Genomic DNA, 22,430 nt, shown 5'->3' with positions numbered 1-22,430 from the left:
GGACCCGCAAGTTCATCAAGAGAAGATACTGGTGGCCTGGAGTGGTGAGAGAAGTCTGACAATAGGTGCAGGCATGCAAGGTGAGTACCAAGAACAGAGAGCCCCACACCCAACCTCACTCTCTGTCTGTTCCAGACAGACCATGGGCACACACCTCCATAGAATTTGTCACGGGTCTTCTACTTTCCAAGGGAAGGCCATCACCATGGTAATTGTCGATCATTCTTCGAAGGCCTGCTTTGGACAAACTACCATCTGCGGCAGAGAAGGTCGAAATTGTCCTGCACCAGGATCCATAGCTTTCCAATGGATGTTGTGTCACATCGCGGTCCTCAATTCACACCACGCTTGTGAAGGGAGCAACAGCAAGTCTTTCCTCTTGGCTTCACCTGCAGTCCAACGGCCAGACGGAGCGGGTGAACTAGGCTATGGAATGAACCCTAAGGGGATTGGCTTCAGAAAAAACAGACGAGTGGTGTGAACATTTAACGTGGCCAGAGGTTGCCCACAACACTTCAAGCATTTGGCGCACAGGATGTCCCTGTTTGAATGCCAATTTGTGTATTCTCTTCCACTTTTTCCTGAACAGGATACTGAGGTTGGGTTTGCTGTGGCCAAAGATCTCGTCTGGCGCTGCAACGAGAAATGGACTAGGGCAGGGGAGACTGAAGTCAAGGCTAACTGCGGGAGAAGACATGGACCAGCTTTGTAGCCTGGGCAACAGGTTTGGCTGTCTATTCAGAATTTGCCTCTCTGAGTGGAGTCTAGGAAGTTGGTGTCCAAGTTCATTGGACCCTTCAAGGTTCTCAAAAAAGTAAACCTGGTGGCTTACATCTCACAGCTCCCCAATACCCTCAAGATCAATCCCACCTTCCACATTTCTAAATTAAAACCTGTAAGCACCAGTCCCTTAACCCCACCACCATCAGCTCCACTGCCACCCATGTTTGTTGATGGAGACCAGGTCTTCATTGTAAAAAGAATTCTGGATTCATGAATGTTCGGGGTGTTCGGCAGTTCCTCATGGACTGGGAAGGATTTGGACCCGAGAAGAAGTGCTGGGTTTCTGAAAGGTACATCTTGGATCTGGCTTTCATTCATGGCTACCATCATCATCTCTCCAAGCAGTCAGGGCTGTCAGGAGTCGGCCACGGGGAGGTTTGGTGCTCGATCGTCAGGTCTACTGACTTGGATTCTCATCTGGCATCTCATTTAGTCTCTGTTCTCCTTTCAGTCTCGTATCGTGTCTCGATTCTAGTCTCGGATAGATTTGGGTCCTTACTATCCTCACCTAGGTCTCTCACAGTGGTTGGCACTCCTTTGTAGAGATCTGTTTTCACTTCGATACGAAAGAGTCCTTTTCTGTTAATCAGTGTCAAAAAAGCCAGATTAAATTCACTGTGATTCAATGTTGTAAAATAATAAAATATGAAACCTTTCGGGGGGGTGGAAGTGAATACTTTTATAGACAGTATAATATTTCTTCAGATGGCCTTTTAACACAAAAGGTTTAAAAGCTTTTTGGAGACATAAATTAGCACAGCTAATTTCCTCATGTATATAAAACTTCCAACATTAGTTAATCAGTTTTTTGATGTGCTGAGTCATTTGTTTCCATCTGGTCTCCAAACATCCTTCAACTAAGCAACAGTCAACTTTGTCTGTTTGAAACAAGCCATATTAAATACTTCTGTGATAGATACTCACTTCTATTTCATGTTTGCTAATCTTGCTTTCTAAATAGCAGCTGCCATTTGAAAAGTCACAAGCTGTTGTATTTTTAAAAATCTTTCAACTATATTGCTTTGGTCATAAATGGAAGTCAGTCTTCAGTTATTAAAATGTGAATTCTTTATAGTATAAACTCTGGACAGAACACCTTTGCAAATAGACTCTGTATTTTGAATATTCTTTGTCTGTAAAGAGTCACTGTGCCTGCTTCATTATTGTTCAAAGACAGAGTACAAGACCATAAGACATTGGAGCAGAATTAGGCCATTTGGCCCATCGAGTCTGCTCTGCCATTCAATCATGGCTGATCCTTTTTCTCCCCTCCTCAGCCGCACTCCCCGGCCTTCTCCTCATAACCTTTGATGCTGTGTCCATTCAAGAATCTATTAATCTCTGCAACACACAGAAAATGCTGGAGGAACTCAGCAGGTCAGGCAGCATCTATGGAAAAAAGTACAGTTAACATTTTGGGCCGAAACCCTTCTGCAGAACTGTAGAAAAAAAGCTAAGGAGAAGATTTAAAAAGTGGGAGAAGGGGAGGAAGAAATGCCAGGCAACAGGTGAAACTTGGAGGGGAGGGATGAAGCAAAGAGCTAGGAAGTTAAAAGGTGAAAGAGACAGAAGGCCATGGAAGAAAGAAGAAGGGGTGGAGGGGGAGGCAATGGGCAGGCAAGGAAATAACACGAAAGAGGGACAAGGGAATGGGGAATGGTGAAGGGGGGGTGAGTCATTACTGGAAGTTTGAGAAATCGATGTTCATGCCATCAGGTTGGAATATAAGATATTGTTCCTCCAACCGACATGTGGCCTTATCCCGACAGTGGAGGAGGCCATGGATGGACATATCAGAATCAGAATGGGAAGTGGAATTAAAATCGGTGGCCACTAGGAGATCCGGCTTGTTCCGGTAGATGGAGTGCAGCTGCCTGGTGAAGCAGTCTCCCAATCTATGTCGGGTCTCACCAATATGCTAGAGGCCACTCCAGGAGCACCAAACACAGCATATGACCCCCGACAGACTCACAGGTGAAGTGTTGTCTCACCTGGAAGGACTGTTTGGGGCCCTGAATGGTAGTGAGGAAAGAGTAGGGGCAGGTGAAGCACTTCTTCCGCTTGCAAGGATAAGTGCCAGGAGGGAGATCAGTGGGGAGGGATGAATAGACAAGGGAGTCGCATAGAGAGCGATCCCTGCGGAAAGCAGTAAGTGGGGGGGGGGGGAAGGGAAAGTGTGTTTGGTGGTAGGATCCAGTTGGAGGTGATGGAGAATAATGTGCTGGATGTGGAGGCTGGTGGGGTGGTAGGTGAGGACAAGAGGAACCCTATCCCCGGTAGCGTGGCGGGAGGATGTGGTAAGAGCAGACGTGTGAAATGGAAGAGGTGCGGTTGAGGGCAGCATTGATGGTGGAGGAGGGGAAGCCCCTTTCTTTGAAAAAGGAGGTCATCCCCTTCATTCTAGAATGAAAAGCCCCATCCTGAGAGCAGATGCGGCAGAGATGGAGGAATTGAGAGAAGGGGTGGTGTTTTTACAAGTGACAGGGTGGGACGTGGTATAGTCCAGGTGAGTCCACTAGTTTATAATAGACCAACACCCGATATTCCATTTGGGCAGCCTCCAACATCGATTTCTCAGACTTCCAGTAATGGCTCCACCAACAATACCCCTTCCCCGCTTCACCATTTCCCATCCCCTTGCCCACCCATCACCTCCCTCTGGTGCTCCTCCCCCCTTTCTTCTTTATTCCATGGTCTTCTGTCTCTTTCACCAATCAACTTCCTTGCTCTTTGCTTCATCCATCCTCCTCCAAGTTTCACCTATCACCTGGCATTCTCTTTCTCCTCCCTCACCTTTTAAATCTACTCTTCAGCTTTTTTCTCCAGCCGTACTGAAGGGTCTCGGCCTGAAATGTCGACTGCACTCTTTTCCATAGATGCTGCCTGGTCTGCTGAGTTCCTCCAGCACTTTGTGTGCGTTGCTTGGATTTCCAGCATTTGCAGATTTTCTCTTGTTTGTGATTTTACCTATTAATCTCTGCCTTAAGTATACCCAATGACCTGTCCTCCACACCTGCCTGTTGTAACAAATTCACCACCCACTGGCTAAAGGAATATCTCTGCTTCTCTGTTTAAGTTGAACACTCCTCTATCCTGAGGCTGTGTACCCTTGTCCTAGACTCTCCCACCATGTGAAACGTCTATCCTGAGACTGTGCCCTCTTGTCCTAGACTCTCCCACCATGGGAAACCTCTATCCTGAGACTGTGCCCTCTTGTCCTAGACTCTCCCACCATGAGAAACATCCTTTCCACATCTACTCTGTCTAGGCCTTTCAACATTCAAAATATTTCAATGAGATCTCCCCTCATCCTTCACATGAGACAATGTGTTAATTAATTTAGGTTGCTTCAAACAGACAAGCTGACTCTTAAGGTGTTTAGTTCAAGAAAGCTTGTAGAACAGATGGATAATATTAATTAGCATATCAGTAATGGATGTGTTAATAGTTGGAAGTGTCACGATGTGCACTGACAATATAGGAACGCAATGTGTGGGAAAGACAGACTCTGATGTAGAATTGGCAACAGAAGTTTATTCATAATTATTCCAAAAGAACATCAGTGGTTATGCCAAGTGATATCGTGAGAAGTAACATTCTCAAAACTAGGACCTTGCGATTATCACTAATCAGGTGTTCACTTAAGTAATAAAAGTAACAAGGAATCCCCGAGCTCATCAAAATAAGCTTAAACAGAAACACCAGGAGACATTACAAAGAGCGAGTCCCTCAAGAAAAACACAACAAACGGTAAATGATTAACAACTCCCATTAAACAATAATTAACCAATTCCTGTGCTCAGAGCCCAGTGGTCTTTGCCATCCTCCGCATGCCCAAAGAGCTCATTAGAGGAAGAGGTTCATTGTCAGGGTGCTGGAGCAGGGATCCATTCGCAGACCCAGTACTGTGCACACAGTGATATTAATTGAGTAACAAATTCCAAGATACAAACAAAGTCAGCATCAAAGTTCAGGCAGAGATCAAAACATCCAGAAAAATCCAAAAACCAGAATCAGGAAACAGGCAGAGTCGATATTCAGACAGAGTACAGATACAAATGCTAGAAAGGCTCAGAAAAATTCACTGGCACAATCTGGCCACAAACAGGTGAAAACACAGGACTGAAATACACTGAGCAATAAACAGAGAGGCAGATGATAGGTGGAGCACAATGAGACAGAAGTGGCAGCAAAACAGGTAATAATGAGAAACAGATGAGAGACGGAGAACTCAGTGATACAGGGGTCAGAGTAGAGCAGGAACGGGGACAGGAGCACATGGAATACAAAACCACAGACTGACAGCTAGGGGGAAACACACAAACAGAGTTCAAATGGAGGTACTGACATTCATGTACTCACAGAGATTAGCTTTACAGCATTAATGGTAGCTAACTAAGATCCACAGCTCTGAAAATGCTTTTAAATCATTAGTTTTAAAAGCATATCTGAGGAAATATCACATGCATGATAGTTTATTGTTTTTTATCCTTATTGTGTTCAGAGATTCTAAGTATATTTATTATCAAAGTACAAATGCAGTATACAACCCAGACTGTGGGGAAGACAAACCTCAGGGTTGTGCTGCATACGTACTTTGATAGTAAATGTAATTCAATCTTTGAACACAATAATGATAAAAATAAATATAAATTGTTAAGATAGCTTATATAGAAACATAGAAACACAGAAAATAGGTGCAGGAGTAGGCCATTCGGCCCTTCGAGCCTCCACCACCATTCAGTATGATCATGGCTGATCATCCAACTCAGAACCCTGTACCTGCTTTCTCTCCATACCCCTGATCCCTTTAGCCACAAGGGCCATATCTAACTTCCTCTTAAATATAGCCAATGAACTGGCCTCAACTGTTTCCTGTGGCAGAGAATTCCACAGATTCACCACTCTCTGTGTGAAGAAGTTTTTCCTCATCTCGGTCCTAAAAGGCTTCCCCTTTATCCTTAAACTGTGACCCCTCGTTCTGGACTTCCCCAACATCGGAAACAATCTTCAATATACTGTACACAGATTGATTACATGCCCATAAAGTGATATTTTATCTTTGTTTGGGTTTTTCTGTGCTGCATCACATTTGGAGTAACAATTATTTTGTTCTGGAATAAATTCTCACTGTGAAACAAGGACACACCTTTTTCCCTTATTGCGGGGGGAGAGAGAGAGAGCCTGCGGTATGTCGAATACCGGGTGAACGAGTAGTCTTTGGGGTACTGCGAGTCTGTGTCTTTACTGATGCTTTGCTGCCCGCTCGAGTGCTCGGTGGAGGGTGCTGATGGGGGGGGGGGGAGATCGTTGCTTTGCTGCTGCTTGTGCATGGGAGGGGGGAGCTGAAGGGGGGTTTGGGGTTCTAACATTTTACTGCCATTCATTCTTTGAGGCACTCTGTTTTCGTGGATGTTTGCAAAGAAAAATAATTTCAGGGTGTATATCGTATACATTTCTCTGACTTTCCCCAATCGGGAACAGGTACCGATTCTAACTGACGTTTCGATAACAAACTGCCCTACATTCGCCAGGAAAGCACTAGATCCTATTTCACTCTCCTTTACACCTGCGTACGACAATCTTGAACCATGTTGCATTGTGGCGAGTTGCGGGACCGCCCTGTTACATTACCCAAGCGGTGTGAGGGCGTTGTTACTGTAACGGCGATATCTGCTGGCAGGACCTGCCCAGTCAGCGGAACAGATAGTTTTCAGTGTGGAGATTTCATTTCTCCTATAATCTTCTCGCTGCTCCATCCCGACACCGCCTCTCCAGGCAATGTTTGTCCAGAAATAAACCGAAGCACCGGCTGGCGTTTTCCATTGGCCAGGGTTGCTGTCGATCGTTGTCGGAGGCGGACTGATAGCGGGAGTCGTTCTGCCACCTCGTTCTCTGCAAGTGACCCCGACCGCGGGCGGTGGTCTCCGCTCCAGCCAGGTAACGGGGCAGATCAGACAACAGACATCCCAGATGTTGTGGCCCTTTCCCAGTGACTTCCCCGGGAATTGCAGGCTGTAGCGCGTGGGAGTGAATGGAGACCCGAGTTTGGGTCGTGGGTTACCCCGAGGGGCAATAGCATCGTTTCAACGGAAAGTACAGGCATGCTTCTATCAGGAGCAGCTCCTTAGCACATCCTTGGGTGTGGTGGTTGTTAGTACAAACGGCGTGTACACGTGATAAATTCTAAAATCAGGATCAGACAACGCGGCGGAGCAGAGAGAGGGAGACCTGAGTAATTTACTGTGAGGAGGGGTTCATATCCCAGCCCCGCCTGGGGAGTCGGTCCGGCTGGGCCGGCAGTTTCACCCCATGGGGCAGACGGGTGCCCTTGGAGCTAAAGGTCCGGGACGGTAGGGTGGAAATGGGTGAGGGAGTGAGGTATGTGCAACTGGGGGAGGGTGAAGAGGGGTGAGCTGATAGTGAAGTGCGAGGTGTCAGTGGGTGTGGGGGTAAGGGAGAGGGTAGGGGAGGGAGAAGGGGAGAGGGGTTGGGGTGTAAGATTAGAGAAGACGACGCGAGAGCTATGCTAATAAGCGATTAGCCAAGTATGAAATCCGTTTCCATCTGGGTCAGAAATAAACATCCCGCTGCCTGATCATCTGCCCTTCCCTGTGTTGGTGTACTGAGATGAGAGCTAATTTTCTCAATTTGGTTATGATAGTTCGCTTTTCTGGTGACCCAGTTGTCTTCAGGTAAACGCCCCATGTGTTTTACCCACTTTAGAAATGAGGTGATGGAAACTTTCAAAATGAAGCGAACCAGTATATTGATATTCCACTGAATAATTTATCAAATCATAAGCTGAGACACACCCTGGTCCAATATCTCTGTTCAGCTATTCTGGCTAAACCATGGTCCAAATATTGGGTGGAACGTTTTTGGTAAAATGTCTCCAGAATGAAGGCTTACCAAGTGTTTGATGTCTCTGGCCCTGTACACACAGGAGCTCAGAAGGATGAGGAGTGGGGGTTGGGTCTCATTAAAACCTGTCAGATACTGTAAGGGCTGGATACATTCAACGTGGAGAGGATGTTTTGAGTGGTGGGAGAGTCTAGGACCAGAGGGCACAGCCGGAGAATAGAGGGGTGTCATTTGGAACAGAGACCAGGACATTTTTTCCCTGTATCTGGTGAATCAGTGGGACCTGTTGCCTCACAGGCAGTGGAAGCCAAGTCTTTGTGTTTACCAGGCAGGGATTGGTCAGGGACTGAAACTTAAAGGGAGAATGGATTTGAAAAAAATAAGCCATGGTATCTGTTTCCTGTTGCCTAGCAGCAGCGGCCAAGAAATTGTGTGTTGCTAGGCAATGATGGTTTCTGCTTGTTTTGGATGCTGATGATGGAGGAACAACGTAGGCGAGACTGTTCAGTCCTTTCAGCCTGCTGACAGAAATTGCTGTGATCTGGCCACAAACAAAACGTGGGCAGGCCTCGAGATCACATCCCAGTCCAGACATTGGACCGTGAGGGAGTGCTGCTCTCTTGATGGCGTTGTCATTCCTGTGAGGCCCACCAACTAGAGAATGACAGAGCTCTTCCTTGTGTGCAGCCCATCGCGGCCTCAAACCGATGTTTCAACAGAACATTGCTGATGGAATTATTATCACCCTGCTGCCTGTGGGAGACTACCGTGTTTCTTGGCCGTCATCTGCTTCCCACAAGAGGCTTAGACGGAATGGATAGCCAGGGACCTTTTCACAGGGCAGAAGCACCTTATACGAGGAGGCTTAATTTTAAGGTGATTGGGGGAGAGTATAGGGGGAGGAGGTTAGAGTGAGAGGTGGGTGTGTGGAACGTTCTGCCACGGTGGTGGTGACACTCTTAGATAGGCACATGGATGAAGGAGAAATGGAGGGCTGTGTAGGAGGGGAAGGGTTAAATTGATCTTGGAATAGGTTAAAAGGTAATCACAACATTATGGGCCGAAGGGCCTGTGCTGAAATATTCATATTACATTCAATTTAAAATGTACTTTAGCTCTACACTGTTCTTAGGATGTGTTAAAGGTACTACAGAAAATTACATTCTGTTTCTTTCAATGTTTGAAAGAGCTTTGACACTTCATAACACCTTCTCGTTGCTGCGTATAATTCTGTCTCCATTGGGCTGAGTTTCCTTTCCTCAGGAGGAGGTCCTGCTTTGGTCGGGGTCACCATGGATGGTGTGTCCCAGCTGTCGACATGGTGCGCAGGCCAGGGCGGTTCGACACGGAGAGCGAGCGGCTGCCCATTCTCCAGGCTCCCCCTCTCCGGGCAGCTGATGAGTCCAAAGGAACAGCAGAGGCCGATGCAGTTTGGCATCGCAGAAGATGCCAGTCATCAGCATCGGACTGCCTTCCGGAGTCCAGTTCCATCCAGATTTCCCCCTCAGTGTTTACTCCCAAAGCCATCCCCATGAGTGGGTATAGCCACAAGTCAGCGGAAGTTTGAGATCAGAGTTTTCCTTCTCCCAGATCAGCTGGCAATCACGGCTGACGAGCCCCATCGACCCAGAGCGACTGGTTTTAAGGCCCCAGTAACCTGCTTTTGCCCTTTCTGCTGGGCTTAGTAGCTCAGCTACACGTAGAGTTTCCTTTCTAATACAGAATAAACATGAGATTCAGCAAATGCTGGAAATCCAGAGTAACACACATAAAATGCTGCAGGAACTCAGTAGGTCGGGCAGCCTCTGTGGAGGAGGTGGGGCCGATATGTTGGCTCTTTTTTCCTTCTCCATTGATGCTGCCTGACCTACTGAGTTCCTCCAGCATTTTGTGCGTGGTGCTCTCTTTACAGTGCCAGACCTTATTTTCACTTCCTTTGCAACTTCATACAGAAACTCATCCCTTTTCACCTTGTGAACATTGAGGGGAAAAGACTCGATGATCTGCATTGCTGGGTATGGGGATTGTTAAATCTGAGGTGAACACCAACCTTGCCTACATCGTTCCTGCTTGATCAACACCAATGGCCACCATGACAGTGGTCACATTTACCCTTCTAGAGTTGCTGAGAGCCAAAGCATGGGTCTTTGAGTTTGGGATCGATGTGTTTCCTGTATGGACTGCACATGTAGGAAATCAATTTCTCCCCACCCTCCTGCCCCCATCTAAACAACTCGATCAAAAGTAACACGCACTCAAAATGCTGCAGGAACTCAGCAACATCTGTAGACGGGAACAAATAGGTTGACATCTTCTAGATCATAAGACCATAAGACAAAGGAGCAGAAGTCGGCCATTCAGCCCATCGAGTCTGCTCCGCCATTTCATCATCAGCTGATCCAATCTCCCCTTTAGTCCCATTCCCCCGCCTTCTCACCATAACCTTTGATGCCCTGACTACTCAGATACCTATCAATCTCTGCCTTAAATACACCCAATGACTTGGCCTCCACTGCTGCCCATGGCAACAAATTCCACAGATTCACCACCCTCTGGCTAAAAAAATTTTTTTGCATCTCTGTTCTGAATGGGCGCCCTGCAATCTTCAAGTTATGTCCTCTCGTACTAGACTCCTCCACCATGGGAGACAACTTTGCCACATCCACTCTGTCCATGCCTTTCAACATTTGAAATGTTTCTATGAGGTCCCCCCTCATTCTTCTAAACTCCAAGGAGTACAGTCCAAGAGCGGTCAAACGTTTCTCATATGTTAACCCTCTCATTCCTGGAATCATTCTAGTGAATCTGCTCTGAACCCTCTCCAATGTCAGCATATTCTTTCTTAAATAGGGAGCCCAAAACTGCACACAATATTCCAAGTGAGGTCTTACCAGTGCCTTATAGAGCCTCAACATCACATCCCTGCTCCTATACTCTATTCCTCTAGAAATGAATGCCAACATTGCATTTGCCTTCTTCACCACCGACTCAGCCTGGAGGTTAACCTTAAGGGTATCCTGCACGAGGACTCCCAAGTCCCGTTGCATCTCAGAACTTCGAATTCTCTTCCCATTTAAATAATAGTCTGCCCGTTTATTTCTTCTACCAAAGTGCATGACTGTACACTTTCCGACATTGTAATTCATTTGCCACTTCTTTGCCCATTCCCCCAATCTATCCAAGTCTCTCTGCAGACTCTCTGTTTCCTCAGCACTACCAGCCCCTCCACCTATCTTTGTATCATCAGCAAACTTAGCCACAAAGCCATCTATTCCATAATCCAAATCGTTGATATACTGACCTGTTTTGTAGTTTTGTGTTTGAATGGGGGGAGGGATTTGGGGGTCGATGTGACTGACCTGTTTTGTTGGTTTGTTTTTGAATGGGGGAGGAATTTGGGGGTCAATGTGACTGACCTGTTTTGTTGGTTTGTTTGGGAATGGGGGGAGGGATTTGGGGGTCGATGTGACTGACCTGTTTTGTTGGTTTGTTTGGGAATGGGGGGAGGGATTTGGGGGCCAATGTGACTGACCTGTTTTGTTGTTTTGTGTTTGAATGGGGGGAGGGATTTGGGGGTTGATGTGACTGACCTGTTTTGTTGGTTTGTTTTGGGGTTCAATATGACTGACCTGTTTTGTTGGTTTGTTTTGGAATGGGGGGAAGGATTTGGGGGCCGATGTGACTGACCTGTTTTGTTGTTTTGTGTTTGAATGGGGGGAGGGATTTGGGGGTCGATGTGACTGACCTGTTTTGTTGTTTTGTGTTTGAATGGGGGGAGGGATTTGGGGGTCGATGTGACTGACCTGTTTTGTTGGTTTGTTTGGGAATGGGGGGAGGGATTTGGGGGTCGATGTGACTGACCTGTTTTGTTGGTTTGTTTGGGAATGGGGGGAGGGATTTGGGGGTCGATGTGACTGACCTGTTTTGTTGGTTTGTTTGGGAATGGGGGGAGGGATTTGGGGGTCGATGTGACTGACCTGTTTTGTTGGTTTGTTTGGGAATGGGGGGAGGGATTTGGGGGTCGATGTGACTGACCTGTTTTGTTGGTTTGTTTTTGAATGGGGGGAGGGATTTGGGGGTCGATGTGACTGACCTGTTTTGTTGGTTTGTGTTTGAATGGGGGGAGGGATTTGGGGGTTGATGTGACTGACCTGTTTTGTTGGTTTGTTTGGGAATGGGGGGAGGGATTTGGGGGTCGATGTGACTGACCTGTTTTGTTGGTTTGTTTTTGAATGGGGGGAGGGATTTGGGGGCCGATGTGACTGACCTGTTTTGTTGTTTTGTGTTTGAATGGGGGGAGGGATTTGGGGGTTGATGTGACTGACCTGTTTTGTTGGTTTGTTTGGGAATGGGGGGAGGGATTTGGGGGTCGATGTGACTGACCTGTTTTGTTGTTTTGTGTTTGAATGGGGGGAGGGATTTGGGGGTCGATGTGACTGACCTGTTTTGTTGGTTTGTTTGGGAATGGGGGGAGGGATTTGGGGGTCGATGTGACTGACCTGTTTTGTTGGTTTGTTTTTGAATGGGGGGAGGGATTTGGGGGTCGATGTGACTGACCTGTTTTGTTGGTTTGTTTGGGAATGGGGGGAGGGATTTGGGGGTCGATGTGACTGACCTGTTTTGTTGGTTTGTTTGGGAATGGGGGGAGGGATTTGGGGGTCGATGTGACTGACCTGTTTTGTTGGTTTGTTTGGGAATGGGGGGAGGGATTTGGGGGTCGATGTGACTGACCTGTTTTGTTGGTTTGTTTGGGAATGGGGGGAGGGATTTGGGGGTCGATGTGACTGACCTGTTTTGTTGTTTTGTGTTTGAATGGGGGGAGGGATTTGGGGGTCGATGTGACTGACCTGTTTTGTTGGTTTGTTTGGGAATGGGGGGAGGGATTTGGGGGCCGATGTGACTGACCTGTTTTGTTGTTTTGTGTTTGAATGGGGGGAGGGATTTGGCGGTCAATGTGACTGACCTGTTTTGTTGGTTTGTTTTGGGGGTCGATGTGACTGACCTGTTTTGTTCGTTTGTTTATTTGTGGGGAGGTGGGATTTAGGGGTTGATGATAGTGCTGCCTTTCTTTCTTGGTTTTATGGCTACCCGGAGAATTGAAGAATTTCAGAGTTGTATACTTCGAAAACAATTGAACCTTTGAGAATAAAAAGGTTGGGGAGGGGGAAGAAGTACAGGCTGACAAGTGATTGGTGAAACCAGGTGAGGTGGAAGATAGGTGGGCGGAGCATGAAGCTGGGTGGTGATAGGTGTAAAAGGTAAATGTCTAAAGAAGGAGGAACCTGATAGGAGAGAAGAGTGGACTATGGGTGAGGAGAAGGGAAGGAGGTGGGACACGAGAGGGAGGTGATGAGCAGGTGAGGAGCAGAGAATGGGTAAGAGAGGAACCAGAATGATGAATGAAAAAGGAGAGAAGGGGGAGTGGGGAGAAATCACCAGAAGTTAGAGAAATCAATGTTCATCCCATCAGGTTGGAGGCTACCCTGATGAAATAAGTGGTGTTGTTTACCCACTCTAAGAGTGGCCCCATCATGGCTTTAGAAGAGGCCATGGACTGACATGTCGGAATGGGAATGGGGATTGGAATTAACATGGGTGGCCACAGGAAATCTCACCTGTTATGGTGGATGGAATGAGAGTGCTGGACAAAGTGTTGCCCCAGTCTACGTTGGGTCTCACTGATGTAGAGGAGGGAGCACTGGATGCAACAGATGACATGATTCAAGGTGCGTGTCTATTGATTCTCTCGCTTCTTTTTGGTTCTTGCAGATAATCCGCCATGAGGCAGGAGATGGCTGTTGCCTGGGTGGTCCTCCTGCTCACAGGGAGCCTGAGTGACGTCTTGGTCGTGGCTTACCGCTTTAAAGCCATGGGTCGGCCCGGGCCTGCCCCCAAGCCCAAGAAGGGGCTCTCCAACAAGGCCAAGATCGCGGCAGCTGGGGCTGCAGGAGTTGCAGGGGGAATGATCTTGGGCTCGGTTTTAAGTGGAGGGAGGTACCAGAACCAGTGGCGTGACAATCGACAGCAGACGATCAACGGGACCTTGGGCACTGGAGCTGTGGTGCTCCCACTGGGCAGCCTGGGGCTGATGAGCTCAATGCTCGTCCTGACTCATTGCGTTGCAGTTTAATGTTGTCGTGGCTCTTCCAGTCCAACAAAAGGCTTCTGTGCTGACCAGCTCCTCAGTACTCGCTGCACGTTCTTTCTGCCCATTAGCCCGATGCATTTCACTTCTGAGACTCGGTGTGGCCCTCCTGCACCAGAGTCGCAATCCAGACATTCAGCCTACAAACCCCGTGGGAATTCTGACCACCGGCCACATTCCTGGTCATCACAACTGGTGGGAAATGGACCTGGGATGCACTGCTTTCTCTTCGTTCCCCAGCCCCAACCACCCTCTCCGATCATTACGTAGGTGTAAGGTGAAAGGTTCTCGTTCACTTTCACTTCCTCCTCTCAGGAAGATGAAGATTTAAAACCTTCGTCACAGCCCTTCCATTTGGAATGGATTTCAGTGGAGTTGAATCTCTCCGCCTCTCCGGGGCAGTCCTTCATTATCAATATTTAAATACTTTGATCCCAAAGTGAAGTCCAAGGTGAGAGAACCAGCATGTCAGCAGCAGTTACAGAAACTGTATCTATAGTTGTCCACTGTTCCTGGGGTGTAAGTGTCATTGACAGTGTCCAGCATTAATATCGTTCAGACTCTGGGCTGACATTCCTCAGGGAATTCCGACACTTCCAGGATTCTGATCCCCTCCATATTCCATGTGTTTGCTGATGGAGGGCAGAGATCGCGTTTGAGAGGTTTTGCAGAGGCAAGAAGACTTTCTAACTGTTCAATAAGATTAGCGCTGATTGTCACTGTAACCCCCTTGTACCCATTTTGGTTGGCCAGTCTTTAGAGCACTACCCGACAGAAATATGTTTTGGCTCTCAGTCTTGGCAGCTTGTGGGGCAAGACTCGGAGTGCTCTGGCTGAGTGACGGAGTGCTCTGGCTGAGTGACGGAGTGCTCTGGCTGAGTGACGGACTGCTTGGCTGAGTGACGGACTGCTTGGCTGAGTGACGGAGTGCTCTGGCTGAGTGACGGAGTGCTCTGGCTGAGTGACGGAGTGCTTGGCTGAATGACGGACTGCTCTGGCTGAGTGACGGACTGCTTGGCTGAGTGACGGACTGCTCTGGCTGAGTGTCGGAGTGCTCTGGCTGAGTGACGGAGTGCTCTGGCTGAGTGTCGGAGTGCTCTGGCTGAGTGACGGAGTGCTTGGCTGAGTGACGGAGTGCTCTGGCTGAGTGACGGAGTGCTTGGCTGAGTGACGGAGTGCTCTGGCTGAGTGACGGACTGCTTGGCTGAGTGTCGGACTGCTTGGCTGAGTGACGGACTGCTTGGCTGAGTGACGGAGTGCTCTGGCTGAGTGACGAAGTGCTCTGGCTGAGTGTCGGACTGCTCTGGCTGAGTGACGGAGTGCTCTGGCTGAGTGACGGAGTGCTCTGGCTGAGTGACGGACTGCTTGGCTGAGTGTCGGACTGCTTGGCTGAGTGACGGACTGCTTGGCTGAGTGACGGAGTGCTCTGGCTGAGTGACGGAGTGCTCTGGCTGAGTGACGGACTGCTAGGCTGAGTGACGGAGTGCTCTGGCTGAGTGACGGAGTGCTCTGGCTGAGTGACGGAGTGCTTGGCTGAACTCCAGTCTGACAAAAAGTCTGCAACCTGAAACATTAGATCTCTTCACAGATACTGCCCGGCCCTCTGGTTGTAGGACTTTCCCTTTATTCCCATTTAACCGCTGACTGACAGTGCAGCAGGGTTACAGTGAGAGGGACTGTCCCAAACTGAAGAGGATTTATTTCTTCTTCAGTGTTGGCCCTCTGTGCCTGAAGATAACATCACTCAGTTATCTCCTGACAACACCTTCAGATTTTCCACCATGGTGAGATGCTTGCTCACCTTTGGAGCTTGAGGTTCTTGGGGAACTGAATGGAGGAGTTTGGACAGATGAGAAGGGAGGGAGGTGTCAGAAGGGTCAGGGGTTGCAGGGTATGAGAGCATGGGAAATAGTGAGAGGGGTTGGTCAATACCATTTTGGAGCTCAGTAACTATTAGTGAAAGCTTTATAGCTGGGAGAAGCAACGCAACATCTAGTGTGGCCGAAGTGGGTGAGCATGACATGGTATCACTCTGAAAATCCAGTACGCCACACACACCTCGGCCGGTTTAAGTATTTCTCTGGCAGAAGTTGATTGCACTGGGGACGGGGGAGGTGGGGGGTGGGTGGGAGCAGGCTTTGCCCTGTCTGTAAAGCTGGTATTGAGACATTGCTGAGGTATTGACCATTTGACATAGAAGCAGAATTAGGCCATTTGATTCATTGAGTCTGCTATGCCATTCCTTCTGTTTTTGTCCCTCTCAACTCCATTCTCCTGCCTTGACCCTGAAGCCTTTGACTCATTAACTAATCAAGAGCACTTTTTAGACTTTGGGTAATACTGGTAAATCTCCCATATGCTTTTTTTAGTACCTTTAGCATCAGACCAGCATGCTTTCCACTCCATAAACCCTAGGGACAACAGGGTTTGTACAGTGACAACCTCAGGTCATTGTATTAGTGGAATGCCAGTGTGGATCGAGATACCCCTGAAGCCAGGTCCTCACCATCCACCAGCCTCTGCTGAATTTATCTGAGGCCTATGAAAGGACATGCCTAACTCCACAGGGTTCCATTTCAGCCTTTGATCCAGGGAGCTGCGTACAAGCCTGGCTGCTCACCTTGCAATTACACCCTGAGTTACAGGAGATGGGGTTCTTCAAACTCTCCCCCCCCCCAAAAAAACCCGGACAGAGCCCACCAAAGCTCAGCCTGACCTGCATCCCAACTACTGCAGTATGTCACAATCATACCATTAACCTGCGTAACTCCCTCCCAAAGCCAAAACCAGTTCTGTCCGTCACAGGTTAAGATTAGATGTGGCAGTGCTCAGTCACCACACATCGTGTGGGGTGTGATGAGGTCAGGTAGGTCCTCTGTTCCATTCAGGTGGTCTGCAAAGAAAGGAGGTTTCATCTACTTTTCTTTAATCCAGGGGTTGTGTTCCCAACCATTTTTATGCCATGGACTCCTGCCATTCAGGGAGGGCTCTGTGGATTAACCTTCTTTAATCCAGTCCATAAGAGATTTCAGTGGTGACTTGCTGTTAGATGTACCATCTGGCCCTATACTTTGTTCATCCCACCCTGTAAACAGTCCTGGGTGAAACAGTTCCATTGATGCTTACACCAGTCTAACACATTGCGTTCAGTGACCACATGGAAGAAACAAGGTGGCATTTGGATGATTGCTTTGCAGAACACCTCCATTCTCCAAGGGCCACCTCAGGTTTCCAGACATCTATCACTCTCTCACCTTGTCATCGTGCATTTGGTGTGCACTGTTCCTAACACAGTGTGTAACTCAAGGAACTGCATCTCATCTTTCAATTTGGCTGGCTGAACCTGTTCAGGCCATGTTGCCTGAGGAGCTGGTGCTGAGGGAGCTTCCTTTGTATCTAACCTTTGCTATACTTGACAGCAGGGCCACTGCACAAAGAAGGAAACCCCACTTGGTTGCATAGAGCATGGCCAAATTGTTCCTGTGCATTTTCCTCGTAATGGTGTGGAAATTTCTACTTTGGCTGTTATGATTGCAGTGTGTATTACTGGTTTTCAAGAATCTCCTGAACAAAAATGTCACTCATCAGTGCAAAACTCTCTCTGTATATCTCAAAGCCTTTCGTATTTGAATTGGCTTTAGCTTTGCTACAGAAGTGCATGACAATAAACTTACTGGTGTTACAAACTAACACTTGGTGCCTTTGTCCACGCTGTACACGGGGCTGTGTTTTGCTGCTGGTGAGGGAGAACTTTAGCGCTCCTGAGAAATCCCAAGAGCATTGAAACCAAAGGGTACAAATAAAGAGTAGGTTTGTTTTTTTGTTGGCTGACAAATCTGTGTTGCAGTATTCCACAGAGGAGAGGGAGGGTGAACATCAGCCTGGTCTGTGTTAGATTGTGTTGGCTGTGAACAACGTTGTGCAGGGTAGGAGGGCTCGCTGTTCTATGCACAAGCTGAGCCTTCACATGTCCCTCTTTAACAGAACAACATTCCACAGAGTTCAAAGTAAATTTATTAACAAAGTAGATAAATGTCATTGTATATAACACTGATATTCATTCCCTTATGGGCATTCAAGTTTTAAGACCATAAGATATAGGAGCAGAATTAGGCCATTTGGCCCATCATCTCAGCCCCAATCTCCTGCCTTCTCCCCGTATCCCTTTGTGCACTGACTTATCAAGATTCCATCAACCTCTGCCTTAAATATACCCAAAGACTTGGCCTCCACAGCTGTGTCAACAAATTCCACAGATTCATCACTCTCTGGCAAAAGAAATTCATCTTTATCTCAGTTCTAAATGGACATCCTTTATTCTGAGGCTGTGCCCACTGGTCTCAGACTCTCCCACCACAGGAAACATCCTCTCCACATCCACCCTATCCAGGCCTTTCACCATTCGATAAGTTTCAATAAGACCCCCTTTCAATAACGCTGAAACGGCGTTATTCCAGTGCCAAGGTGCTGAACACAGAGTCATACACAGCATACATAGCACATATAAGATAACAGTAAAAATATATATATTGTAGTCCAAGACCCCAAGTGTATGAATGTTGCAGCAATCTTCAGTTCACAATCCAGCTTGACTTCTGCAGAGCGAACACTGGGGTAGCACTGACTCGAACCTGGACGCCACAACACACTGCCTCGGGCACTCCAATGCCTCCCCCTTCATGGCTGCAAACAGGTTACACTGGGACCTGAGGTCTAGTCTTAGCTACAACTGGGGCCGTGCAACTCCCCCTGCCATTCTCCAATAAACCAATGAATTCCACACCACCAATGCCCAACAGGGTCTTGTGATCACGAGTAAAGTGACTAAGCTGATCACTTGCTGTTATACTGTACACTGACACCTCTGTGTGACAGGAGGCATCACGGCCTCCTATTAGACAACCTCACATTTTCCCACAGTTTCCATTTGCCACTTTGTTGCCCTCTCACTCAGCTTGTCTACATCCCTTTGGAGGCTCTTTGTATTGACCTCACAAATGCCCACACATAGTTTCAGATCAGAGTAACCAGTAAGTCATAGCCAGGGGATTAATGTGACCACTTCCATCAATTTGCCCTGTGTCATTCGCAGCTTTTAAAATTTAATTGACTTCAAGCCTCTTTAGTCATCTTGACTCAAGGGTGGGATAGTCATCCTTTAATCCATCACAGAATGGTTCATCCATTATGTGCCGTGTCATGTGACGTGGGCGATCATGGTCCCATGACCATAATTGTTCTTGGCAAATTTTTCTACAGAAGTGGTTTGCCATTGCCTTCTTCTGGGCAGTGTCTTTACAAGACGGGTGACCCCGGCCATTATCAATACTCGTCAGAGATTGTCCGCCTGGTGTCAGTGGTCACATAACCAGGACTTGTGATCTGCACCGGCTGCTCATACGACCATCCACCACCTGCTCCCATGGCTTCACACGACCCTGATCGGGGGCTAAGCAGGTGCTACGCCTTGCCCAAGGGTGACCTGCAGACTAGCGGAGGGAAGGAGCACCTTACACCTCCTTTGGTAGAGACGTATCTCCACCCACCACATGCCGTCACTGAGTAAGCAGTGTAAAATATTAAAACTGATCTGGGGAAGCGAACAGCACCAAAGCTGATCCAAAAAATTAAAACTCCATTTTAAAAGCACAGTCAAAATACTGCAAAGGCAATGAAATGTTTTGAACGTGCAGTTCTGATGTGGGGGGTGGGGGGGAAGGCAGTCTGTCTGAGAGCAGCATGATTACGTAAGGTGAACATGCTTTTGAGGTGTACGCACTGGCCACAAAGACATCTGAGACAGTGCTCACGCATAATCTCCATGCATAGAATGGAGAGGATACTGAAGTCACCTCAGCAGAAGTATGATTTCCTTCTTCACTTCAGACAGTCTCTCAAGTTCACGTTTATTGTCATTCAAACATGTACATGTATACCGCCAAACGAAACAAAGTTCCGCTGGACCACAGTACACGACATAGTACATATAATTCACACACGCAACTCAATGGTAATATTATCACAAGTAAATTGTGTAGGAGGAGAGGGTACCTTGCATGCACTGTAGATAGAGCTAAGGAACTGCAAGAGTAAAAGGCCCCTGATGGGAGTTGTCTACAGACCCTCGAACAGTAGTAAGGATGTGGCTGACAAATTACAACGGGAGATGGAAAATGCATGAGAAAAGGGCAATGTTACAATAGTCATGGGGAATTTCAATATGCAGGTAGATTGGGAAGAGCAGGTTGGTGCTGGATTCCAGGAGGGGGAATTTTTAGAATGCCTATGGGATGGCTTTTTAGAGCAGCTTGTGGTTGGGCCCACTAGGGGATCAGCTTTTCTGGATTGGGTGTTTTGCATTGAACCAGAATTGATTAGAGACCTTAGGGTAAAAGATGCTTTAGGAGCAAGTGATTATGATGACATTTCAGAAGAAGATAAAGTCAGATGTGTCAGTATTACAGTGGAGTAAAGGAATTACAGAGGCACGAGAGAGGAGCTGGCCAGAGTTGATTGGAAAAGGACACTGGCAGGGATGACAGCAGAGCAGCAATGGCTGGAGGTTCTGGAAGCAAATTGGAAGACACAGGATATATAGATCCCAAAGAGGAAGAAGTATTCTATAGGAAAGACGACAACCCTTCACACAGCTTGGCATTTAACACCATCAGCCCCTCAAAAACTGATCAGTAAATTCTAAGATCTGGGCCTCAACACCCACTTGTGCAATTGGATCCTGGATTTCCTCACTTGTAGATCCCAGTCAGTGTGGATTGGCAAAAACATCTCCTCCACAATCTCCATCAGCTCAGGAGCACCCCAGGGATTTGTACTTAGGCCCCTGTTCTACTTACTTTACACCTATGACTGTGTGGCTAAGTACAGTTCCAACACCAGATACAAGTTTGCTGACAATACCACTGTTGTGGGCTGTATCAAGGCTGGTGATGAATCAGCATACAGGAGGGAGATTGAATAATTGGCTGACTGGTGTAATAACAACAACCTCTCACTCAATGTCAATAAGTCCAAGGAACTGTTTGTAGACTTCAGGAGAGGGGAACCAGAGGTACATGAGCTGGTAATCATTGGGGGATCAGAGATGGAGAGGGTCAGTAACTTTAAATTCCTGGGTGTCACTGTCTCAGAGGGCCTGTCCTGGACCCATCGAATAAATATTATTGTGAAGAAAGCACAACAGTGCCTCTACTACCTCAGGAGTTTGCAGAGGTTCAGCATGTCATCAAAAACCTTGGCACACTTCTATAGATGGAAAGTGTGTGACTGGTTGCATTATGGCCTTGTATGTGAACACCAATGCCTATAAGTAGAAAATCCTACAAAAGGTAATGAATTTGACCCAGCACATCACGGGTAAAGCCCTTCAACCACTGAGCACATCTACATGAGATGTAGAAAAGCAGCATCCATCATCAAAGATTCTCACCACCATGCTCTTTTCTCACTGCTGCCATCAATCAGGCAGAAGGTACAGGAGCCTCAGGACTCGCACCACCAGGTTCAGGAACAGTTATCACCCCTCAACCATCAGGTAGAAGGTACAGGAGCCTCAGGACTCGCACCACCAGGTTCAGGAACATTTACCTCAACCATTAGGCTCTTGAACAAAAAGGGATAACTACACTAATTTAAGAACTCTGTTATGTTGTTAATTCATGCTTGTTATTTATTGCTATTTATATCTGCATTTGCACAATTTGTTTACAGTTTACTGTTACTGTTTCTTAGATTTGCTAAGTATGCTAACAGAAAAAGAATCTCAGGGTTGTACGTGGTGACATGTATGTACTCTGATACTAAATTTTACTTTGAATTTTGAACTTTGAGCACCGTGGCTAACAAGAGAAGTCAAAGTCAACATAAAAGCCAGGGCATAAAATAGAACAAAAGTTAGTGGGAAGTTAGAGGATTGGGAAGCTTTCAAAAAAACAATGAAAGGCAACTTAAGAAGTAATTAAGAAGATAAAGATGGAATACAAAAGTAAGCTACCCATTAATATTAAAGAGGATACCAAAGGCTTCATCAGATACACAAAATGTAAAAGAGGGGTGAGAGTGGATTTCAAACTGCAGGGGAATGATACCGGAGAGGTAGTAATGGGGAACAATGGCAGGTGAACTCAATAAGTATTTTTCTTCCGTCTTCACTGGAAAGACACTAACAGTGAGATGGAAGTCCCAGGTGTCAGGATCAGAATTTACCATAACTAGATAGGTTATTGGGAAACTGAAAGGTCTGAAGGTAGATAAGTCACCTGGATCAGATGGTGTACACCCCAGGGTTCTGAAAGAGGAGGCTGAAGAGATTGTGGAGGCATCGGTAATGATCTTTCAAGAATCACTAGATTCAGGAATGGTTCCAGAAGAATGGAAAATTGCAACTGTCACTCCATTCTTCAAGAAGGGAGAGAGACAGAAGAAAGGAAATGTTTGGCCAGTTAGTCTGACCTCACTGGCTGGGAAGATGTTGAAGTTGATTATTAAGCATGGAGGTACATGATAAAATAGTCAGCATGGTTTCCTCAAGGGAAAACCTTCCCTAACAAATCTTTGAAGAAATAACAAGTGGGATAGACAAAGGAGAATCAATTGTTGGTATGTACTTGGATTTTCAGAA

The 22,430-nt window shown here is 47.1% G+C and overlaps 1 long non-coding RNA gene across 1 annotated transcript; it reads left to right on the top strand.

Annotated features, from left to right (window-relative positions):
• The first annotated feature begins 6,395 nt into the window (after positions 1 to 6,395).
• Positions 6,396 to 17,482, top strand: LOC140736131 (uncharacterized). Its single transcript, XR_012100893.1, has 2 exons — positions 6,396 to 6,723; positions 13,417 to 17,482. It is a non-coding gene; the product is annotated as an uncharacterized lncRNA (long non-coding RNA).
• Positions 17,483 to 22,430: the final 4,948 nt, after the last annotated feature.

This window comes from Hemitrygon akajei, chromosome 1 (assembly GCF_048418815.1).
Source record: "Hemitrygon akajei chromosome 1, sHemAka1.3, whole genome shotgun sequence".
Lineage (NCBI taxonomy): Eukaryota > Metazoa > Chordata > Chondrichthyes > Myliobatiformes > Dasyatidae > Hemitrygon > Hemitrygon akajei.
Note: the sequence above shows the minus strand (reverse complement) of the source record. Positions and strands in the feature narration are given on the sequence as shown.